General features: G+C 46.6%; 1 pseudogene; it reads left to right on the top strand.

The window, feature by feature from the left end:
- Positions 1-17226: 17226 nt before the first annotated feature.
- The window catches only part of LOC101358360 (nuclear receptor subfamily 6 group A member 1-like), a 165295-nt pseudogene continuing 158750 nt past the window's right edge, over positions 17227-23771 (top strand).

Below are 23771 nucleotides of genomic sequence, written 5' to 3'. Positions count from 1 at the left end.
GTTCCAGCCAGGCGTCCCATTTTGGAGTATTCCTACACACATTGCAAAGCTTTGGGTGCTATCACCACTAATTCCATTTTAGTGTTTCTACTTACTCATTCAGCAAATATTCACAGGTACTTGTATGGCAGGTGTCGCAATTTCCCTTACCTTACGCCCAGATGTCTTTTCCTCTGTGCCTTCGATTATTCTTTCCTTGTTCATTCTGATTCCACTACACCTCTCTCCATCACATTTCTTGTATCCTATTCCATTCTTAGGGTGTAACCTTTCTCTCCTTTCTCTATCCTACCAAAACCAGACCTGAACCACAGACTCCGGGTAGCATCTCAAACCCCCCACCTGCTGCCTATCTAAGTGAACTGTAGGGCAACTGTCTTGGGATTATACCTCCCAAGTTAATAATTCCAAAGCCGCATGACTTCATCTATCAGAAGGTTGTCTCCTACATTAAGACCTTAATCAATATGTGTTCCTAAAAGGCAGAGAGTTTGACAGGTGGAGTGATACACCATGATTTATCTTTGCATTAGAGGATAAAATCCAGGATAAAGTGAACACAGAGCTAGTTAACAGAGGTCACATTATCAGAGGGACAATAAAATTAACTAGCTCGGGCCTATACATAGCAAAACCACGTGAGTTTTCAGACCTGGCACTGTAAGATTTCAGAGTTCATATTGAAAGATCTCCCAATGAGATTCGATTAGACGTAACTGTGTGATTCAGAAAAACCTCTCTGGTCATAGTGCATGACCATGCTTCCCTGGGCCCCCAGGAGCAAACAATCAAGGAATGTCACGGACAGGTAACTGCACAGCTTAGGGTCACAGAGACACTAAACACTAGATACCACTGAGATGCTTAAAGTACCGCCAAATAACAAATACTAATAATATGGTCCTTCCATTAAAGAGCAGGTGCTCAGCTAATGCAGTTTATGAGAGAATGTGGCATTACATTCAGAAGGATAAGTACAAAAATATTACCTTTTCAATGAAAATAACATAACTGTAACATTTTCACAAGTGCTGTCCTTTTTGAAGCTGTCATCCTGAGAGGATCTATGTTACCTTATTTCAGTAACTCTGGAATTGGCACTGAAAATCCTGTGGAGCACAGTTCATCTCTGACACACATGAGGTCATCACGAGACGGAGTCAACTGCATGGCAACTGGTTGGTTGTTTTTGGCTGATGTTTGGAGTTGGCATCAAAGGCTACTACAAATTCCTTAAGTACCCTAGTAATAATAAATTTCCATTCTTTGCAAGTTGCTTGATTATTAAAAAATAGCCAAAAGTTGACATGAACCAAAGCTGACCAATAGGAGGGCGATCAAATCAGTAATATTGCTTGTATTCCAGAACTAGAAGGGAGTAAAACTGAACAAGACTAGTTTTCTGGTGTGGCTTGTAAACTGACTCAGAAGGCAGTCCCCAAAGAGAAGAACCAAAGACGTTCTCAGCAACATTTTTATCATTGTTAAAGAAGGTAGAAGGCTTCTCAAAAAAATAAAAAATAAAAATAATGAACACTACCCTTTGGAAATGGAAAAATTATAATATAGAAATAATAATATAGACGGGGCAACGGTCGTTCTGTTGTTCATACAGTCACCATGAGTCAGAGTTGGCTCCATGGCAACAGACAACAACAGTTGTGCTATTAGAGTGCTTACTATGCTGGGCATGGTTCTGAGAAATTTAGAGGCTTTAAATCATCTGATGCTCATAACAACCATACGAGGCAGGGATGATTTTTATTATCTGTTACAGATAAGGACACTGAGGCACAGAGAGGTTGAGTAGTGGATCTGGGACTGGAGCTGAGAGCATGGAGTTCACTCTCTTAACCACTGTGCTACAAGAATTCCAACTGTGATTGAAAAATAGGCTCATTGTTTTCCTGTCCCACACTGTATACACAGGTTTTCCTAACAGTAATACAAACAATTGCCATGGGCTCTTCCCTCAAGAACAATGCAGACTGTCCTCTGTGTATTGTTCAGTCTTTCTTTACATCATTTGATCTGTTGGACTCTGAGTCACTAATGACAGAAAAGACACAGCCAATTTCTCGGTTCCAAGGGTCCTGAGGAGACCTGGCTTCAGGCCCACTGAGGTGGGGGTGCATGTGCCAAAATCGTCTCCTGGTCTCTCCCTCTCTCAGCTCTCCTCTCTATGTCCTCCCCCCTTGCAGGCAAGCCCTCCTGGATCCTATATCCATGGGGACATCTCCTTCTTGCTCACTGGAATGGAGGGAAACCCCCTCCACCTGACTCGGATGGAAGTCCTAGAACTCAATCTCGTCTTTGGTCAACCTGACCAGGATGGTACGCCCAACCTGAGGCAAACACTGGCTCCAGGGGTGCCACGAGCCTGGCTGGATGCCCGCCCCGTGGAGCTGGGAGCTGGGAGCTGGACCCATTCCACTGAAGCCAGTGAGCCAAGGGTGGAGGATCAGAAGATCCCCAAAAAGAAAGAGGAAGGGATGCCAGACCGTGGCTGAGGCACCACAGCCACATTTATGCTTTACCTGAATGAAGCCCATTCTGGACTTAAAACTGCAGAGGGTCAGCCCAGCTCCACCAATGGCATCCTCTCTCTGACTCCTCATGGTAACTAAGCCAGTGTTTGGACATAAGCACCAAAAGTTTGGAGGTTTAAGTCCATCTAGCCGCTTCTTAGAAGAAAGGTCTAGCAATGTACTTCCAAAAACTCAGCCACTGAAACTCTACAGAGAGCAATTCTACTCTGACGCACATGGAGTCACCAGGAGTTGAGTCAACCCAACTGCAACTGCTCTGTCTTTTGGTTTAATACATCTTCTAAACCCAAACACATGCTGATAGAATGTCATTGTTAAAAACCCTGTTAGGGCACGAATTCCCACGTGAGATAGATTTACAGTCTCTCAGAGACCCCACTTATACAAAAAAATATATATCTGACGACACAAGGCTAGGGTGAAAGAATGTCCTCGGTTCTGTGGGTTTGCTGTGATGAGCTGGACTCAAATGCACAGAAAGTCCCATTCACCAAGTTGTGCTGGTTTAAGTTCTTCCAGGGCTGGTGGAAGGAGAGCTGGAGTGTGGCAATGTGCAGTGACAGGACCCTTGTCCCCCGGCCCTGCTGCTGAATGGGGGATGGCATTGGGAAGTCCTCACCACTACAGGCCTCAGCGTCTCTTTGTTTTACAAATGTGGTTCCTGCCCTAACTTTCTAGAATCTAGTTACTTTTGAATGTTTTAGCTTTGCCATTCGGAATCATTAGGCATGTGGTTGCCTGGGTGGTGGAAAGTTCTAGCGTGTTCCTACGGGTAGGATGGAGTGAGTTGTCCCTAGTCTAGTCTATAAGTGGTTAGTGTGAGGGACAGACAATGTGCTCCTTAGTCTGGGGAAATTTTTTTCTGTTGTGTGTGCACATTGTTCTTTGTACAACGCTACAATAGGAAGCCTGACATTTTTTTAACAACCTAACAACTTGCCTGTAATCGTGTAAGTTAATCTCTTGGCTCCCTTGCAGGCTCTTAATTGGAATGGCTTCTAAGGAAGTGAGGGTCAACTCTGAGCTGAGTAAACCCACTGGTTGTTTACATTGTCACCCAGCAACCTCACCTGTAGCAGCTTCCGAGTAATCTAAAGCCCCCTGGGTCTTCTGGGAAGAAAGAGCCATTGAGATGAAATTCTACATGATAACACGTCTTGTCTAAGTAGGAAGAATGCCTTTGAAAAGTCAAATTCCCAAGTACTTATTACAGAAACATAAGGAGCTTATTATCTGTCTTATAAGTTAAGAGAAAGCTGGTGTCAGTGAGTGATGTCAAGAAAACCATCCATTTAAATCAGGCCAAAGAGTTTAAGTAAAAAAATTACATTTTTAAACTAAATAATCAGTAATAAAACTTTTATTACAATTTTCCTATGACATCTCTAGGTTTTGCTTTCTGACAGCAATTTAGTGTCTGTGACACATCAAGAAAAAACAATGACAATGGTCAAAAAACCTGGATCTAGATCTTGGCTTTCTCACTGACTCAACATGTGACCCTGTGTGTCCCAATGTCTGTAAAATGGGGTTAAGGATACCCACCTCATAGCAGATGTCAGGACTGAATGAGTGACATATGTGAAAGCTCCTATCACAGGACCCCAAGTCTGGGAGGTTCTCCACAAAGGCCTCCTTTTTAAGGTGTTAGCAGACAGAAGCCATGGCATGCAAGGAATTTGCACACCCCAACAGTTGACAAGTTTCCTGGGCTTTCAGAAATCCATGGGGCAATAGTTCTTAGTCTTCCATAGGACCCAGAGCCCTTTGAGAATCTGAAGGAAGTTCTGAACCTATACCCTGAAAGGAGAGTCTCATAAGATCAGAAATGTATTATCTCACAATTCTGGAGGCTGGGAGTCCACGATCAGGGTGTTGGCAGTGTTGATTCCTCCAGATGCTCTGAGGGACAATCTGCTTCATCCCTCCCCGCCAGCTTCCGGTGGCCCCAGGCATTCCTTGCCTTGGGGCTGCAGCCTCATAATGTCCTTCCTCTGTCTTCCTGTCTCTGTGTCTCTCCTCCTCTTTCATAAAGACACCACTCAGATGGCATTAGGACTCACCGTGCTCCAGAACGACCTCATGTGAACTGAGAACATCTTCAAAGACGCTATTTCCAAACAAGGTCACTTTCATAGGTAGCACTGTTGGAACTTCAATATGTCTTTTTGGGGGACAAAATTCAATCCATAACACCCCTCAAGGAACCCAGCCAGTATCCCTCGCCCTTCTCTTGTTGCCATAGCAGCGTCTGCTGTGTGTTTATAGTTCTCACTCCCCTCGTGTGTTTCTTTCCTTGTCTGTGTTCCCCGTGTGAGCCCGAGCACTGAGCTGGGACGTGGTAGAGCCTCACTAAGTTTCTGTTGGTTTACGTCTTCTATGATTTTCATTTCATGACATTATTTCCCACGACACGAGTTTGAGGTTTAAACAGATATTAGGTGTAAGACATCTAACTTATTGAATTAATGCCAAAAAAATCCATTAAGCCAACCCTGACTTATGGCGACCCCATGTGTGTCAGAGTAGAACTGCTCTGTATAGGGTTTTCAGTGGCTGAATTTCAAATGTAGATCTCCAGGTCTTTCTTCCAAGAGTCTCTGGGTGGACATGACCCTCCCACCATTCAACTAGCTGCCAAGCATGCTGGATAACTGTTTGTGCTACCCGGGACTCTGTTAATGTCAGAGTCCTAAATAAATTACACCTGAATCCGTTGCTATTTGGCTAGCGAGGAGTTCTCTAACTGTTGTCCATTAATATGAAGCAACAAAGAGACGTGTGGACATCGGCTCTGGGGCCACTCTTCCCGGGTTCCTGGAAATGGACAGATGTCCCCAAGTCTCCACAGCACTGTGACAATCCTCCCCAGCTCTCTCCCGCTTCATGCATGCAGCATTTTAAAATACTAATCTGCTTTGTTGGCTGAGGAAACTAAGTCTGAGCTTCGTAAGAGAAAAAGTGGGGTAGGTATTTCATGCTGCCTGTAATTAATGCAGCACTCCCAGTTAGAGGAAGAGCCTACTTACCAGCTTAGGCGCTTCAAGGCAGATTTCCGGCTGGGCGATCATCTGAGCACACCCAGCTAAGGGCTGGTTCTGCATGGGGGTGAGCGAGGAGGGGCTGGGTCTCAGGGAAGAGCACATCATGCCTTCAGGGCTTAGCCTGCCCTGCACAGAGCATGTGAAGGGGAGAAACCCCTGGAGAGTTAAATGCGTGTTTATGTTTTTAAAAGAGAATAGGAAAGGGCTTCATGTTCTCTTTGGGGGCCAGAATGTGGTCTTGTGGCCCTTAAAATGGTCAGCCCCAACCCCACGTATCCCACTGGGAGGCTGTGGCTCCAACTATGGCGACCCCATGCGCAACAGAACAAAACACTGTCTGGTCCTGCGCCATCTTCACGATTGTTGGTGTGCTCCAGTCCATTGTTGTGGCCACTGTGTATGTTGAGCGTCTTTCACCCTAGAGGGCTCATCTTCCAGCACTACATCAGACAATAATCTATTCTGATCCATGGGGTTGTCGTTGGCTGATTTTGGAAGTAGATAGCCAGGTCCTTCTTCCTAGTCTGTCTTAGTCTAGAAGCTCTGCTGAAACCTGTCCATCATGGGTGACGCTGCTGATGTTTGAAATACTGGTGGCAGAGCTTCCAGGTTCCTAGCAACACACAAGCCCCCACAGTACAACACAGTGACACTGGGGGTGGACCTGGAGTCAAGATTATTTCAATCCCCATGTTGGACCATGGGGCCTGCTCATCATCTCAATTTAGATTGGGGATGGGGTGGATGGGGCTTGGTGTTTGTAGTAAATGGAAAAGAAAAACTCTTGTGCATTCTATTATAAATAAGTGAAAGGCCTTCCCACTTCTGAACGGCTCATCATGTTTTAATTTTTTTAAGCTTCAACTTGAATTTGCTTATGAGCAATTGATGGTCTGTTCCACAGTTGGCCTCTGGCCTTGTTCTGACTGATGATATTGAGCTTTTCTGTTGTCTCTTTCCGCAGATGTAGTCGATTTGATCCTTGCGTATTCAATCCAGCAAGGTCCACTTGTATAGTCACTATTTATATTGTTAAAAAAACGTATTTTCAATGAAGAAGTGGTTGTTCTTGCAAAATTCTATCATGTCATTTCTATCATCAAGGCCATATTTTACAACTACTGATCCTTCTTCGTTTCCAATTTTCGATTCCAATCACCAGTAATTATCAATGCATCTTGATCGCATGGCTAATCAATTTCAGAGTGCAGAAATTGGTAAAAAATCTTCAATTTCTTTATCTTTGGCCTTCGTGATTGGTGTAAATTTGAATTATAATCTTAATAACTGGTCTTCCTTGTAGGTGTGTGGATATTATTCTATCACTGACGGAGTTGTACTTCAGGGTAGATCCTGAAACGTTCTTTTTGACGGTGAATGTGACACCATTCCTCTTCAATTTATCATTCCTAGCATCTAGACCATATGATTGTCCAATTCAAAATGGCCAATACCAGTCCATTTCAGCTCACTAATGCCTAGGATATCGATCTTTATGCCTTCCATTTCATTTTTGACAACTGCCAATTTTCGTAGGTTCATACTTCGTACATTGCACGTGCTGACTATTAATGAATGTTTGCAGCTGTTTCTTCCCATTTTGAGTCATGCCACGTCAGCAAATGAAGGTCCTGAAAGCTTTAGTCCATCCACATCATTATGTTCAAGTCTACTTTGAGGAGGCAGCTCTTCCCCAGTCATCTTTTGAATGCCTTCCAACCTCAGTGGCTCATCTTCTGGCATTATGTGAGACAGTGTTCTGCTGCTATTCATAAGAGTTTCAGTGGCCAATCTTTTGTGGAAGTAGACCGCCAGGTCCTAGTCTGTCTTAGTCTGAAACGTGTCTACTGTGGGTGACCCTGCTGGTATTTGAAATACTAGTGGTATAGCTTCCAACATCACAGCAACACACAAGCCACCACAGTATTACAAACTGACAGATGAGTGGTGGATATCCACTAGACACATATACGTTTCAAATTGATTCCCCAACACTTGGCCTCCTGCCTTCCACATCTCAGGTTTCCGAAGAGATGAGAATGCCTGGGCCAGGCCACCTTGTAATCACCCTCCAGACAGAAAACAAGAAGCTACGCCACCTCTCACTTTCTCCACACAAGCCCAGTGGTTGTCAGCAACAAGCAGGTTCTCAGGCCCCTGAAGAGTGGGTTTTTTCACAATCCAGAGGTTTAATGTGCTTAATCAGTGCCTGGTCCTCAAGCCCGACCCAGGTCCCACCCTGGGATGTGACTCTGGGCACAAAAGTCCACACAGAACGTCTTCACCACTTGAATGGATGTGAAAGTCAGCTCCGTAAATGAAGCAAGTCTTAACACTTCAACTAGTTTTGTTTTTGTATCCTGACAGATTTCCTTCCATCCTACTCCAGTCGGCTCCAAGGCTTCACCACGTGGTCTTCAGAACCCTCTGAGTGGCCAAGTCCAACTCTGGCAGCTGTGAGCTGGGGGCTCCCAGCAAGTCACCTCAGCTGCTCAGCTGCCATCTTGTCATCCTCCGTGAGGCCATGATCAACACGGGCACTGCGTGACGTGGTGCAGGTAACACTTAAGACCAGGCCAGGCAAACACCAAGCACTCCATGAGCATCAGTCTGCATTCCTGGCGTTCTCTGAGCACCTGTTGTTGTCGTTGTTCATTGTGGTTGAGTCAGCTCACACTCACGGCCACCTTATGTATAACAGAACAAAACACGGCCCGCTCTGTGCCATCCTCATGATCTTTGGTGTGTTTGAGTCCATTGTTGTAACTACTGTGTCCACCTATCGCATTGAGGGTCCCACTCATTTTCACTGACCCTGAACTCTACTAAACTTAATGTCCTTTTCTGGAGATTGGCGTTTCCTGAAGACGTGTCCAAAGTAAGCTAGCCGAAGTCTCACCATTCTGGCTTTTAGCACCCCTGCTAGAAAACACCAAATGCCTCAAGGCCCAGCTCAAATGTCATCTCCTCAGTAAAGGCTTTTATGACGTGACCACCAGGCTGCCAAGAGTCTGCCCCTGTCATCCGACCACACCCCTCAACCCTTTCCTGAGAGTTTTGACCCTCTCAACCAGGTCCTGGCCACCGAGTTCATCTCAGGTTTGCTGAGCCCATGCCACGTGCCTCACCCACACTGGGCGCTGGAACACACGAGGAAGGAAGTGTGTTCCCAGCTCTCAAGCAGTGGGAGGAATGGGCACGGGACTGTCACATGAGCAGTACAACCCAGAAACTCCAGAGTCCTGCAAGGTGTACACCACATCGTTATCAACCTAGTGTACGTGAAACCTTGGGAGTCCCAGATCTTTACAGGAAGTGGACAAAAAAACAGAAGAGGCTTCTTCCGAAGATTTTCATTCCAGGAAGAAAAAGTTAGGCATTAAATAATAGCAAAGGCACAGACATAAAAACAGCCAATATTCTTGCCTCCCCCAGAAGGCGTTGTTACACGACATAACCCAATTCACCACTTGTTTTGCAGACAACGAAATGAAACGTCCTAAGCGGAAATGCATGGCCGGCTTCTTCTAGAAAGAAATTCTAGAGCTGTCCCTGCCAGAAGCCAGCTGGGCTGCATGCCCCTGGTGAGTGACAGGGACAACAAGGCCTCCTCAGGCAGCCTGCCCTCCTATCGACACCTGGGAGAAACCAGGTGGAGTCGTGACTAATTATTCCTGCACCAAGGGGCCACTTAGCAGCAGATGCACTGTGGCATGGCTGATTAAGGCTGGTGATTAGGTAGGACTGAGATAAATGTATAAATAAATAAACAAGTGTTCAACAGATAGTAGATACTATGATCAGGAAAAGCAGGTATGTTGTTCGAAGAAGACCTGGATTATGTCAAAAAGTGGGGAAGCTCGCCTGGTGATAAGGGCTGCCTCTCATGGTGCGTGTTGGTCAGGAACTAAATGCATCTCTCTGGTCCTCCTGATCCCACAGGCATGTGCCAGCCCTGCCCTGTTACAGTTAGGGACCCAAGGCCTGAGGGGATGAAGGAGCACCCAGGGCTCAGCTCATTGGAAGATGACTTGGGGTTTAAACTTGTGTCTCTCTGACTTGGCTGACTGTGTTCTTCCCAGACTTCCTGCTCCAGCAGGAGATGGTATCCTTCCACCTGCTGGAGGAATTCTGGAATTTTAGTTTGTCTACAACAAATGCCCTTGGCTGCAAACCAAAGGGTTGTACGTTCGAGTCCACCCAGAGGCACCTTGGAAGGAAGGCCTGGTGATCTACTTCTGAAAAATCAGTCATTGAAAACCCTACGGAGCATGGTTCTACTCTGACACACAAGGGATCACCTTGAGTTGGGGTCAACTTGACCAAAACTGATTTTAATGCTTCACTTAGTGATCACATGAGATCACTATGAGTTGGGCCGACTCGAGGGCACCCAACAACAACAGCATTAACATTAGAGAAAGAGAGCAACCAGTCGTCTCTCTTCAAGGAACACACAGACCAGGTTTGATCAGGAGTGGAGTCAAATTCAACCAGTGTCATATTGAAACGAGAATGTGTGTCCACGTACCCCATCCCTTCTTTTTGCCATGCGCAACTCCTAAACACAGCAGAGCGGGATTCAGAAATCTTGAAGGACTCTAAGAAGTCTTCCTTTGACCTCCTTCTGCCGCCCACGAAGAGGGAATCCCAGAGTGTGGCTCTCATAAAAGAGCCATCTCCCTTCACTGCACATCTGCTCCATGAGACCCAAATGGATATTCACAGTTAGGTGCTCAGAAATCGTTGTTGTTGTTAGTTGTGGTCGAGTTGGCTCCTACTCATGGTGACCCCACATACAACAGAGCAAATCCTGGCCCAGTCCTCTGCCATCTTCATGAATGTTGGGATGGCTGAGTCCCTTTTTGCAGCACTGTGTATTTTGAATGCCATCCAACCTAGGGGGCTCATCTTCCAGCTCTATTTCAGGCAATATTCTGTTGTGTTCCATATGGTTTTGCTGGCTAATTTTCAAAAGTAGATCATCAGGCCTTTGTTCCTAGTCTGTCTTAGTCGGGAAACTCCACCGCACCCTGTCCACCATGGGTGACCCTACTGGTACTTGAAATAACAGGGCCTTCGCTTCCAGCATCACAGCAACACACAGGTCACCCCAGTACAACAAATGGCCAGATGGGTGGTGGACCCAGAAATAGATCTTTGGTGCGCGAACTCTGTAACATGGACTAACGTAAGTCTTTCCCTTGTAAATTGTATCCTAGTCCCAGACTCTGTTGACAGCTACATGGCTCCAGAACAGTGGTGAGGGAAGAGAAAAGAAAACTACTTCCCTTTCAAGTCTAATCACAAATGAAGAAGCAAACTGCTGCGTAGTGCTTTAACTTTATCACTGAGTGCTGAGAGATGGCGGGGAAGCGAGGCCACCTGACTCAGGGATCACAGGTTGTGAAGCCCAGCCCTGCCTGCAGACACCCCGGATCTGCCCTGATGGCTGGGATTACTCCACAGACGCTGACTCACAGCACTCTGGGTGTGTTACCGTTTCACAGCCATTTACTGGGAAAACACAAAGACCTCTTGAGCCAGGAGTCGTCACTTTCGTGGGGTCTCACCCTCCTACTTACATAACAGCCAGAGATCACCACATCCTCCGGGTGCCACCTCTGGGGCCTGACTCTGCAGAGAGAATTGGACTGGACACCCTAGCTGCTTGCTGGAGTGAAGTTGCCACTGATTTTACCATTGTTGCACACCTTTCAGAAAGGTCACAGAAAAATAATCACATCTTTCTTTTTCACGGGAGTCCGTGGATGGTGAAAAGGGTTCACGTACTCGACTGCTAACTAAAAGGTTGGAGGTTCTTGAGTCCACCCAGAGGCGCTTCAGAAGAAAGGCCTAGAGATCTACCTCCAAATCAGCCATTGGGAGCACAGTTCTATTCTGACACATACGGGGTTGGGGTCGACTTGAAGTCGGTGGATTGGTTGGTGGGTGTGGAGAAAGATTCTGGGAGTCAACTCGATAACAACTGGTTTTAATGCCCTGTTTGGTGTAGCCTCAGCCATGCACGCCTTCTGCAAACACCTCTGTGGACCCTCCAGAAGTATGCCAGGCATGAAAGAATGGGTGAAGAGGTGTAAGCAGTCCTAGACCCGCCTCCACCAAACGCTGCTCTCAGCGTCACTGTCAAAAGGAATCTGAGTGATTCCTACATTTAGCCACTTCTTGGTTGTCCCTTCAAGTTCCACCATCCTAACTGGCCACTCTGGCGTTTTGGCGTTCTTAAGGAACAGGGAAAACATACACCTCCTCTTGGTAATCCATCCCAGGTCCTGGGTAGGTAGGTGGACAGACAGACAGGTAAGTAGACAGACAGACAGGTAGGTAGGTAGATAGATAGATAGCTAATAGAGAGAGAGAGAGAAAGAGAGAGAGAGATGTTGTTGTTACTGTTTTTACACAAACACCATGCCCCTTCTACGTTTGTTTGCAGCTGAGTCCTCCCTCCTGGAGGTAAGTTAGCAAGTGTGCTGTGCCAATTTTTTTACAGAAACATGTGGAAGAGGATTGGCGTGGTGGCACTTGTGAGGGTGCCTCGAGGGGGGAGGGCGTGGCTCCTGTTAATGTTGTAGAAATACGGTCGTTGGTATCCAGTTGGTCCGGACTCATGGTGACCCCTGTACAACAGAATGACACCTTGCCCAGTCCTGCACCATCTTCATGATCATTCACTTACTGGAGTCCGTTAATCATCTTTACAAAAGCCCTCTGCAGTGCCCACTGGGAATCTAGCCAGGCCTCCTTCCTGTTGCAATCTAAGTTTTAGTAAAGCTTTGCTGTGTGGGTGGCTTTGTTTCAAGTAGGACAGTAGTCTAAAAGCAGACAAATAATTAGTACACAGTCAATGCTTTCACATTAAAATAAGAGCTTACGTTGGCACCTTTCATACCGTTATGTAGCCACTTGACCACAGGGAAGAGAAAGATAGCGGAATATAGTTAAATCCTCCCTTAAGTCTGAAACAGTAAGACAAGACCCTCAAAACGCCAACTCCTGTTTAGCATCCATCTGTTGTACACAAGGTAGCCATGAGTCACAGATGTCCCAATGGCAACTAACAAACCTTCTGCAACTTGGGGAATTCAGTTGTAAAAATTCATGTACAAAAATGAATTTTCTTTTTTTTTTTCAGTGAGAAAAGTAGTCACAGCAAATTACTAGAAACTCGGAACTCCTAGTCCCTTTCTTGGAGATCCCTTTAGGAAGTTTACTCACAATGCTTTCTGATGGAAACCTTCCTCCCCTTCCCTCCTGGAGTCTCGACCACTCCCAGCAGGCCTCTGCACTCACAGGGCTGGGAGACCCAGCCTCTGTCCTTCCTGGCCTGTCTGCTTGGTCTCAGCCCCGCACCCCTTCCTCGCGATGCTGCAGTGGTGGGGAGGGTGCCGGTGGCCCCTGCAGGCTGAGGTGTCTCCCTGAGCCAGAGCTGTCGAGGACAGTTATATCTCAAGTGTCTTGAGAGGACCTGCTGAAGTCCACGTGATGCTTGAAGAAATCCTACAGACGGGGGACACCTCCTCCATGGTTGACGTCTTGGCCAAAGTAGTGAAAGGACTTGATATCTTCATAATAAGCTGATTGTTTCTGGGTCATTGAATTATAGTTGGAAACATTAAGCATATTCTACTTCCACTTGGAGGAAAAAAAAAAAACAATTGTCATCTAGTTGACTCTGACTCATGGCGGCCCCGTGTGTGTTAGAGAAGAACCGTGCTCCACAGGGTTTTCAATGGCTGATTTTTCAGTAGTAAATTATCAGGCCTTTCTTCTGAGGCACCTCTGGGTGGACCTGAACCTCCAAACTTGCAGTTAGCAGCCAAGTGCATTAACTGTTGGCACTACCCAGGGGCTTCTCTACTTACAGAAAAGGGCGAAAACAAGGAGGGTGGGGTCTGGGGTCCCCTCACCAGCTCTTTCAGGGACCTATATCACAGCAGTGCCGGAGGGGAGCCATGTCCCTGATCACACATGGTGGGCTAAATGTCCCTGTCCCACTAATGACAGGTCTTGAGCCATTTCAACCTGGGCAAACCTAGATTTTCAGTTCAATCTGCACGAGCTATTCCATGAAATAATTATGCTTTACTTGAGTCTATGGAATGGTAGCCAACTAGTACAAGTTGGAAGAAATTTTAGTCTCTTTTATGTTTGAGTGATATTAAAAGACAAAGAACAGGGTTTTGATAACAGAACAAGGAGATTACCTGATGTGTTCATTAAACTAGTTACCTGCTTTTATTCTCATTTGAAGGCGGATTTTAGATACAGCAATTAACATATTTGCCATTGCCTTTTCAAGTTGAAGTCTTGATGGGTGGATTTAAGGTGTTAAGAAAAAAATCTCTAATGGGTTCAAATGTCATGGAGATCATAGCACAGATTACCACTTCCCCCTGGAAGTGTTGACTGCTTTTAATTCATAAGCCCTCAGTCCTCCCCACAAGGTGAGGGGGATAGACTCTCCAAAGGAGGACAATGGGAACCCATAATTAAGAACAACACGCACATGCCTGTGGCAGAGAGCTCTGTTCTTACGCCCAGCGTCGCCTGTAAAGCAAAGAAAAATCTCTCGTCACATATATTCATTACATTCAAAGAACATCAAGGAGACCTGGTGGCACAATGGTTAAGCGCTCGGTTGCTAACTGAAAGGTTGGCTGTTCAAATTCCCCCCGGCAGTTTTGTGGGAGAAAGACCTGGTGATCTGCTCCCGTAGACATTACAACCTAGGAAACCCAATGGGCCAGCTCTACTCTGTCCCATGGGGTCGCTTAGAGTGGGAATCGACTCGATGTCATCCAAAAACAACAATAGACCATCAGAAACACAGTTACCAAAGTTACCCAGCTGGGGTGGAGTCGAGAGGCTTAACTCAGGAATTCGAAAACATCTTGAAAATAAAAATAATCCATCCTAATTATTCAAAGAGTTGGTAAGCCCTTCCCTTCCACTATCAGCATAACAAAGATAAAGGAAGTCCGGTAGAAACAAAAACTCAAGTCATTTTTCCTAGAGCTAAGATGTGAGTACAGCTGTCAGGAGCAGTGGTGGCTCAGTGATAGAATTCTCACCTTCCATGAGGGAGACCTGGTTCGATTCCCGGCCAATGCACCTCATGTGCAACCACTACCCAACTATCAGTGGAAGCTTGTGTGTTGTTGTGATGCTGAACAGGTTTCAGTGGCGCTTCCAGACTAAGAGAGACTAGGAAGAAAGGCCTCTTGTCTACTGCCAAAAATCAGCCAGTGAAAACCGTACAGATCACAACAGTCCGATCAGCAACAGATTGTGGGGATGGAGCAGGACCAGACAGTGTTTCCTTCTGTTGTGCATGGGGTGGCCATGAGTCAGCGCCGACTCCAGAGCAGCTAACAGCAAGAGGTATCAGGCAAAACGTGCAGCTGCTGAGGTACTTGGACACCTGAACACCCAGAGAGTTTCCTCTGGTCAAGTGGATTCCGGGAACTTTGAGACAGGGTTGTGAAGAAGTACAATATGGGGAGAAGAGAAGAGCAACACCAAGAGTAAGACAAGAGTGAGCTGAGAAGATGAGGATAAAGGCTCAAGGAAGCCCCGCCAGCCCCAGCTACACCATCAGCTAACAGTGACTCTCCTCGCAGATAAGTCTGCCTTGTTACAGTTCACATTTATCAGTCTCATCCTCCCCCTGCATTTCAACATCTCTGAGATCAAGAGGCTTTTACCATCAAGAGGAGGAGTCATGATCTGGATATCATCGCCTGCTCATGAGTGAACATGGTGATACTGTCCTTGCTTCAATTGGGTTTGGGGCATAGCTTGACAAAACCCTCAGCCCACAGGGGAAGGGAATCTGCAGGCACGGCACAGCTTCCTCACGGAACAGGAAGGGAGAAGAAAGATTCCACTAGGGCCAAGAGGAGAGAGACAGAGGTAGGGTGATTACAAGTCCCCCAGTGATGCCACAGCCAACGTAGCCCACCAGTACTTAGGAACTTTGTGCATTTAATGGTGTGGATCTGAAGTTCCACTTCCATACTTGGGACATGTTATCAGGAGGGACCAGTCCCTGGAGAAGGACATCATGTTTGGCGGAGGGTCAGATGAAGAAAGGAAGACCCTCAACGAGGTAGGTTGACACAGTGGCTGCAACAATAGGCTCAAATACAGCAAAGATTGTGAGGATGGCGCAGGACCGGGCAGTTTTGTTCTGTTGTACATGGGGTCGCCATGACTCAGAACTGACTCAACGGCACCTAACAACAAAAACAACTCAGTGCATTTAACGGTCCGGATCTCAAGTTCTGTGTCAGGTGATGATCTGGTGGCCACCTCTGTCACTCCATGACCAACAACTGCCCTCCTTTAAGGCTGCAGCCCATGAGCCATGTAAGGTCCAGTCAAACGGAAAACATCAGCCCTGATTTTCTGTCTAAAAACATTCAGTGTACACCTTCAGGTAAAGTCAAGAAAAGCCAACATCAGACCTTGAAAAATGGATATCTCGGCTCAGAGGAAGGTCCTGGGGAGTAGGATCATGTTACCTCTGTTCTGCTAAGAGTGTGCGTCTTCACAGCCCTGACGGCACAGATGGGGTGCCATGCATGTCTCCATTACTCAGAGCTTCCGTAATGAAAAATACCACAACTGGGTGACTTTCAAGAACAGAAATGTGTTCCCTCACAGTTCAGGAGGCCAGAAGTCTGAATTCAGGGTGTGGGTCCTTCTTTGACTCTTTCAGCTTCTAGTAGCCTTGACAATCCTTGGTGCTCCTGGGCTTGTAGACACGTCGCTCTCAGTTGTCTCTCTTCCTCTTCTTCTTGTGTGTTCCTGTGTGTAATCTGCCCCTTTTGTAACTCAGAAATGATTAAGTTTAGGCTTCGTCTACTTTGGCATGCCTCATTAGCATAACAAAAAACCTATTTCCAAGCAGGCTCAGATTTGCAGGCACAGGGGTTAGGATTGCAACACATATTTTGGAGGGAGACACAACTTAATCCATAACAGTGTAGGAAACACAGTAATTATCCAGGGTGACCAGCCCATCGGTTTGCCAGGGCATTGCCAGTTTTAGCACGAGAAGCCCTCAGTACCAAGCGAACAGGGACAACTGGTCACCCCAGTCATCAAAGACTCCAAGTAGAAAAGGCATGGACTCTGAACATCATTTAGAAAGACTAGCAATTTATTTAATTCATAGTTCCCTTCGTACGTATTCACAAGAGTAACACATACAAAATCCGCCTAAGTTAGTCTAAAAGAACTCTTTCTATAAGTGTATATATATGTGTGTGTGTGTGTATAAATTCCAAGTGTTAAGAAAGCTTTGACTCATAGTTTAATTGCTGCCATTTTTTTGGAATGAATAAAGCAGTGGTTCCGTCTCACACCAATGGCTCTGAGATGGAGACAGTACTATGCGGGGCTCTCTCTGATTACGGAACAATTCAGGGGTTGAGGGACAAAAGCCTTCTCCTCATCTTCAGATTTTCCCAGTTACACTACTTCAACTAAATACCCTCCCCAAGTCTAGGAGGGACCAATAAAAATAACAAACGTGAAAGATAGGAAGAAAAGTGATGGGGTTTCGACAAGGGGAGTCAGGGTCAAAATGCACGTTCTTCGTAACGGCAATGGCGGACCTTGGTAGAGCCTTAGGAGGTGGGTCCTATGGTTGTTGTTATGTGCTGTCAAGCTGGTTCCGACCCATAGTGACCCTACGTACAACAGGATGAAACACTGCCCGCTCCTGGGCCATACTCACAATTGTTGTTATCCTTGACCCCGTTGCTGCAGCTACTGTGTCAATCCATCTCATTGAGAGTCTTCCTCTTTTTTGCTGACCCTCTACTCTACCATGCGTGAAGTCCTTCTCCAGGGACTGGTCCCTCCTGACAACATGTCCAAAATACATGAGACAAAGTCTTACCATCTTTGCTTCTAAGGAGCGTTCTGGCTATACTTCTTCCAAGACAGATTTATCTGTTCTTCTGGCAGTCCATGGTATATTCAATATTCTTCACCAACACCACAGTTAAAAAACGTGGATTCTTCTTAGGTCTTCTTTATTCACTGTCCAGCTTTTGCATGCGTATGTTGTGATTGAAAATACTATGGCTTAGGTCAGGCACACCTTAGTCCTCAGAGTGACATCTTTGCTTTTTTCAGCATTTTAAAGAGGTCTTTTGCAGCAGATTTGTCCAGTGCAATGTCATTTGATTTCTTGACTGCTGCTTCCAAGGGCGTTGATTGTGGTTCCAAGTAAAATGAAATCCTTGACAAATTCAACCTTTTCTCCGTTTATCAGGATGTTGCTTATTAGTCCAGTTGTGAGGATTTTTGTTTTCTTTATGTTGAGGTGTAATCCATACTGAAGGCTGTGGTCTTTGATCTTCATCAGTAAGTGCTTCAAGTCCTCTTCACTTTCAGCAAGCAACTTTGTGTCATCTGCATATCACTGGTTGTTAATGAGTCTTCCTCCAATCCTGATGTTGTGGAATTCCCGTTCTTTGCAATGTTATCCATAATTTGTTATGATCCACACAGTCAATAAAACACAGGTAAATGTCTTTCTGGTGTTCTCTGCTTTCAGCCAAGATTCATCTGACATCAGCAACGGTATCCCTCGTTCCACCAAGTCGCTGATATGAGCTGAATGAGGGTGGCTTCATGTGTGGCTGTTTAGAGCCAGTGCTCAGGAGTGCAGGACTCCGCCTCCTCAAGTCGCTAAGCCACCAGCTCAGTCTTGGTGGAGCCCTGAGCTCCCCTCAGATGTGAGCCTCCTTCCCCCCATGGAGCCTCCAGTGCTTAATAATGTTTGCTGCAGGAGAGGAAAGACAGCCGCCTGCCGTGGTTCACCTGGGCACCCAGTGCTGTGACTGACTTCATTAACCATCACCACCACCTTTCCATCACCTCCTGTGCATGCGAAAGCTGGACAATGAGTAAGGAAGACTGAAGAAGAATCGGTATGTTAGAATTATGGTGTTCATAAAGAATATTGACTATACCGTGGATGGAGAGAAGAACACACAAATCAGTCTTAGAAGAAATACAACCAGAATGTTCTTTAGAAGGAAAGATGGCAAGGCTTCGACCTGTTTACTTTGGACACATCATCAGAAGAGACCATCACTAGGAAAGAACATCGTAGTTGGTGAAGTAGAAGTTCAGTGAAAATGAGGGAACCCTGCAATGAGGTGGATTGACACAATAATGGCAAGAATGGACTCAAACATGCCAAGGATAGCGAAGATGGTGCAGGACTGGGCACGGTTTTGTTCTGCTGTGCATGAGGTCACCGTGAATCAGAGCCAGCTAGAAGGTAACCAACAACCACCTCCTTGAGAGCGACTATTGTTGTTTTCCCTTTGCCTATAAAGGGACTGAAACTCAGAGATGGAAGCGGCTTACCCAAAGTCACAGAGGGCATGAGTGGAATTTAAGTCCTTCTGTCTCTGCAAAGCCCACGATGTTCCCAGCACACGGGTGGTCGCCAGCCAGGGTCCTCACACATGCTACTCAGAAGTGATATGATGAAAGATAATATTGTGTGTGTGTGTATTTTCATTTCAGTGGTAATTTTAAAAATTGCTGGTTATGAAGCTAAAACTTCTCTTTTGATGTGAACATTTACAATGACAGACAATTCCATAGACGAAGACTTGGGCTTTTAAAATCACTTTGTTCAAAATGGGATCCACCTAAAGGGGATTCTTACATTTCTTAGGTGGGAGAATCAGAGCTTGACACCACACCGCTCCCAAGTAAACCGAGTGAGGGGGCACAGCCAGTCCTGCTTGGCGTGTCCTTGGAGCTAACTGTGCTAAGGAAGAAGACTGGCTTTCCAGCTCATGGAGCTCCGTCTCTCCACTTTTCCCTGTAAGCGCTTCATCTACTGAAATAATACCACGCAGCCGTCCTCACGCTCCTTCTTTTGCCCGCAGGTCCCGAGGGGAGGGATCAGCAGCTTTTGTAAAGGACTGTGTGGTTCAACACAATAAAGGGCAGGGCAATGACTAAATTGTGTACCTCTTTCCAGGCAGCAGAATCTGTCCAAGCTGATGCTGATTTAGTTTTCCTGGAGGGCAGAGATGTCAGGCATCAAAGGGGCTGGGGATCTGACTCTGTGGTTCCTTCTGCTGCCACCCCGTACCCCTCCCTCTCCTGCTAGAAGATGGTGTTATCGCTGCAAGAGTGGGAATCTGGTCTAATCTGTCAGCATCACAATTTAGCAGCCTGCTCGGCCGGCCCAGGAGCTGCTGGGGAGGCTGTTCTGTGCGGTTCTCTGCTTTGTGAGGGCTAAGCTCCTGCCCACGCCTCCAGGTGTTCGTGAAGCCTGGTGACTAAATCAGGAGGATCACGTCCACTTCCCAGGTAACAGCATCAGGAAGCTCTCAGCAATTGTGTGCCATTAATTTGCAAACTTCTTTATTTCTCACAGGAGACAGAGAGCCATCAGCCACTCTCTAGGAGCCAGGTTACAGTGATGGGCTCCCTACAACTGTAACTGAGTTAAAGGACGCCTGGGCAGGCCCTCCTGCTGATTTCTAAACCCACTTGACTCCAGATTCACCCAAGCTCCAGAAAACGTGAATGTTTAGCAGCAAGGGACACATATTTTCTTAAATACACACAGACACCTGCCTTGAAAAGCGTGTTTCTAAGAGTTTTATTCCAGCTAATTACAGCATGCCCCACTGTGGGTTTAGGCTTTCGTTCCTCGTCTGTCAGTCATCCTGCGGCCGATGCAGCTCACACCCCGACTGAAATCACTGTCGCAGAAGCAGGCAGGGAGCAGGAGGAGGAGCAGGCGAGCCCAGGGGTCTTCAGGGCCGTGAAACGATTCTGCGCAGCATGGTAATGGTGGATATGACATTATGCATTTGTCAAAACCCACAGGACCGCACAGCACAAGTTATGAGCCCTAATGCGGACTGTGAGGAGCCCTGGTGGTGCAGCTGTTAAACACTCAGCTGCTAACCAAAAGGTCGGCAGTTTGAACCCACCAGCTGCTCCTCGGAAGAAAGACCTGGTGATCTGCTCCCTTAAAGATTACAGCCTAGGAAAGCCTTTGGGGTGGCTCTACTCTGTCACTGTGGACGGGGGTTGACTCCCCTGGAGAGCAGTCAACAACAACCACAATGCAAACTATGGGCTTTAGTTTATAACAATGTGTCAGTATTGGTCCATCCATTGTAACAAATGGACCACAGGAAGGAACTCATGAGGCCAATAAGAGAAACAGCGCTCAGGGGGGAGAGTCGGTATGCCGGAACACTCTGGATTTTGTACACAGTTTGAATGTAAACCTAAAGCTTCTATAGGAAAATAAAGTGCATTAAATCAGAGAAAGCAGGTGGACGTGAGTGAACAGCACGCATGTGTCCCCTGCAGGGCGGCTCCCGAGGGAGGGAGAGACCCTTTGCCCACCAGAGGAGCCGGCAGGGCACAAGCTCTGCAGTGAAGATGCGCCTGTGAGCCCCGGGAGCCCTGCACGGCAGGAGGGGTGCCGGGACCCCACTATGGGGAGGTCGGTGCACAGGAGGGATGCTGGGGTCCCTTCCCGGGAACACCAGAGCACCGGGAGGGAGCTGAAACCCACTCTCAGGGCCCCCAGCATGCTGGGAGAGTGCTGGGACCTGTTCCCAGGGTCCCCAGTTCAGGGCTCCAGTGTTGGGGACACCGGTGCGGGGCCCAGTGTTGTGATTTGCTAAATGCAGGTCTGCACCGGTTCACAGAGCAGAGATTAAATGCCTGGCCAAGAAATGCTACGAACACAAATCCCTGGGATGCAGGACATTTCCGGCTCTCTGAGTGATGCAAGAGGTCTGGTCTCCTGAGTCAGCGAGGCTGGCCTGCAGGGACCGAATCTCACACTGACCACAGCAGGAGGGTGGCCCAGCGGGGGCAGCACCCACTCCAAGCGGCTCCATCAGGGAGAGGCAGACGCTGGGCGTTTCTCCATAACGCTGGCAGGCGGGATGAAGCAACCATGACTAGAGCAGGCGACTCCATCGTTCCAAAGCCAGAGGACAAGCGCACAGAGCTGGTCAATTCTCAATGACAACATTAGCCCCCAAAGGAACGTGACCTTCCGTGAGGCTTCAGGAGTCTCTGGATGGTGCAGATAGTAAATGCACCGGGCTGCTAACTGAAAAGTTGGAGGTTCACTCCACCCAGGGGCTCCTTGGAAGAAAGGCCTGGAGATCTACTTCAGAAAATCCAGTCACTGAGAACGCCGTGGAGCACAGCTCTGCCCTGACACACACGGGGCTGCCTTTTTTTTTTTTTTTTTTTGTATATACTAGATACTGAGTGATGTTGGGTGAATGGAATTGCTCACAGTCTCCTCAGTTAACTTTGTCACAATGAGGCAAGTGAGGAGAAGATGACTCACTGCTGTTCATCCAGCTCTGGAAGGTGGGGGAGCCCTGATTGGTACCCACTGCCAGTGGCCACAGGGCCGATATTCGTATCATGGCCAATATCGGGCTACCTGAACACCGTTGTTGTTGTTGTCAGATACCATGGAGTTGATTCCGACTCACGGAGACCCCGTGTGTGCAGAATGGAAGTGTGCTCCACAGGGTTTTCAAGGCTGTGACCTTTCAGAAGCAGATCACCAGGCCTTTCTTTCACAGCAGCTCTGGGTGGGTTTGAACTGCCAACCGTTCTGTCAATAGCCCAGTGCTTAACCCTTTGGGACACCCGGAAACTCCACCTTAACAACAGGCTCTCAACATTGACAAATGCTGAACAACAGCTCTCGATATCCGTAGGAGACGGCGTCAGTACACCCCTGCCTGCTCTTCTCCCAGAGCAGACAAGAAAGAGCCAGGACAGGCTCCCTCTGCCCTGCAGACTTCCCTGTGGGCAACTCCTGCAGGCAGACCTGAGATACGAGTATGCATTGAGGTGGATGTAGTCCAGCCGAACAGGAGCCCAGGGAGCAGACCAGGCAGAGCCCAAGGGAAACCCGGCTGGCCAAGCCGGGACTCAGTGAGGCAGGTCACACAGGGTCACACTCAAGGGTCCTCTGGTACCATGAGGTATCACTGCATTCTAGAGACATGATCGCTTTTTCTCTGAAAATGTTTCTCTTCAAAGAAAACAAAACAAGACTACGTATCCAGAGAAAACTTTTTATTTACATTGAATATCACCAAATAAGAAGCACGTTTGACCCATATTTTAAAACCACGAGGAATCCTACAGGTATAAATGCTGATAGACATGACAATCTAATGTTATGAATTCTTCAAGAGCTCATGATGAGATTGGATCCTTCTACAGCATTTGAAATATCTTTTATTGATAGCAAAGCAAATATGTTCATTAGTTTTTGTCTTAATGGCATGTACAATGTGTTTAGTTAAAAATCACACAAAAACATTTATGTTTCTTGGTATGTGACCAGATAGCATATATTTGAAATATCTTACAAGAATGTTTCTGGAATGATATATAAGAAGTTGGTCTCTAAAGAGAGGGACAGGGAACTGGCACAGATTTGTCATAGTAAACCATGTTGTAATGATAAAACTAAATCTACATTTGCACAGATATATCTCAGAAGTTTCTGTTGAAGAAATGCAATGCAACTGGCTTAATTTCAGTTCTGGGTAATTCTATGAAGTTTAAATATTATCATTGGTCATGTCAATTTCTTTGTAGTGTTCATGGAAAATTTTCATCTCTAAGAAAATATACTTATTTTTCTATTTAAATTTTATTTAAATTTCAAACCTTGGACAGGGACAAAACTCTGAACCAATTTTGAAAATGTTATGTGCAATAATGATATTTCAGAAAACAAAAATGCAACTTCTTGTTTAACAGGGAGTAATGGGATGATGGCTCTCTGTAATGTTTTTTTAATAATCCACCCACATCAAAAATCAAATCAAAATCCCTGACTAGCTCTGACAGCCTTTAGTGATATACAGTAATGAACCAATAATACTTCCCTTTTTCTTTTTAGTTGTAGGAACCCCAGAGCTAAAATAAACATGCGCATTCACACTCACACACACACAGAGATGCCCACACTCACATGGACACACAAACACACACACAGACATGCACTCACACACACACAGAGGCACACACACAGAGACGCCCACACTCACATGGACACATAGACACACACACAGACACGCACTCACACACACACAGA

This window comes from Trichechus manatus, unplaced genomic scaffold (assembly GCF_000243295.1).
Source record: "Trichechus manatus latirostris isolate Lorelei unplaced genomic scaffold, TriManLat1.0 scaffold00002, whole genome shotgun sequence".
In the NCBI taxonomy this organism is placed as follows: Eukaryota; Metazoa; Chordata; class Mammalia; order Sirenia; family Trichechidae; genus Trichechus; species Trichechus manatus.
The sequence above is the reverse complement of the archived record's forward strand: the minus strand, read 5'-3'. Positions and strand labels throughout refer to the sequence as shown.